The sequence below is a fragment of the Nannobrachium achirus genome (genome assembly GCF_963921795.1).
Source record: "Nannobrachium achirus genome assembly, chromosome: 5".
Classification (NCBI taxonomy): Eukaryota; Metazoa; Chordata; class Actinopteri; order Myctophiformes; family Myctophidae; genus Nannobrachium; species Nannobrachium achirus.
This window is the reverse complement of record NC_137814.1, coordinates 72,700,677-72,702,263: the sequence shown is the minus strand read 5'-3', so window position 1 is coordinate 72,702,263 and position 1,587 is coordinate 72,700,677.

Sequence of the window (1,587 nt, the reverse complement as noted above, 5' to 3'; positions counted from 1 at the left end):
TGTCACATAATCAACTGTTGTGTCAAAGCAAATTGATGCAGGGACAACATTTTATATCATACATGTTGATGAACTACCAACTTATAAATCCATGTGATGGATGCTAGATAACCCTAACCCTGAATTGATAAAAGATATCACTTTTCCCAAAATGTGGCTGTGGGGTAAAGTGAGACAATTGCTTTGGGGTGAGACACTATCTCACATTATCCCAACATGATAGACATGGAGATAGCTGTAAAAACCTGATGAAAGGGTGTACCAAACCTTTCTCAGTTGATTCTTATGTCATTTCCCCTGTAGAACCCCTTTCTGATATATATTTGTATGTGTCGTGCATAATTAATTCGATAATTAGCATATTGGACTACATTTGCTAATTATCTCATTAGTTATGCACAATACAACAATATACTTTGCAGACATGCATTCTACAGGAGAATTTACATAAGGATCAACTGAGGAAAGTTTGGTAAACACTTCTATCAACTTTTATAGGGTTTTTAGTTTTTCTTGTGTCACATTATTTGACACATGGGTGGAAATGACAGGATAAACCCTATTAAAAGACTTTCTGCTATGTACATTTTTAACTGGGGTTTTGTGTTTTAATGGTAGTTTTAAAGTGAAAAAAGTGAGTGGATCACTTTACCCCGTTGATTCTCTGGTCTGTCTCAGTTTACCCCGGTCCTGGGGTTAACTGAGACACAAGACCACTTTTTTTTTTAAACAATCATATTTTCTCTGCCTTTTGTCTTGAATATGTTCTGATAACTTCCATTGTTAGGAAACATCCCAAATTACTGGTAAATGTGTACATTTTTACAGATATATCTTTTAGTTCGCCTATAGGGGAGACATTTTAAAAAGTGTCTCAGTTTACCCCGCTCTCCCCTAAATATCATTTATTTTGCATTGTATTTTTACAGCTGTTTTTTGATTAGATCCTCTGCAGAGTACAGTGTTCTGTCTTTCATTCAATGTTATATGCCGTGTGCTTTCCTGGGCATATCCTTTTAGTAGACCTTGTGCAAATTTGCCTATGCAAACTCAATGAATAGCCTACTTCAATCAAGTACAAATAATGCAACATAACAATTACCTAACCGGGCAAACACTGTGTCATACCTGCAGTGTGTAGTTTAATGTTGTGTGTGTAACAGACATACCTGCAGTGTGTAGATCAATGTCCATATCAAAGTCAATGTCCAGCAGTTTGTTGTGTTTCTCCAGCAGAGTTTCTAGTGTCTCCATCTCTCTCTGGAAGAGGTTGCACATGAACTCTGCGGCCGCATTGAGGCGCTCCAACACAAACACTCTGACATCAAGCTTCACACAACAAACAGCAGCACCACGCTGCTGTTTGTCCAAAACACACAATATCTCCTCTCCCACCGACGTCATGTGTTCATTTATCTTCAGCCGTACAGACTCCATTTGACACGTTTTCACCTTCTTTATGAGACGTTTTTCACCGCAATCACAAAGCGTCCAGATTTCCACAACACTCGCTTACTTCCTGCCGGGTGCTTCACACATGCGCATTGATGGATCCAGGCACGCACTGTTGTCTTCTTACTGCGTTTC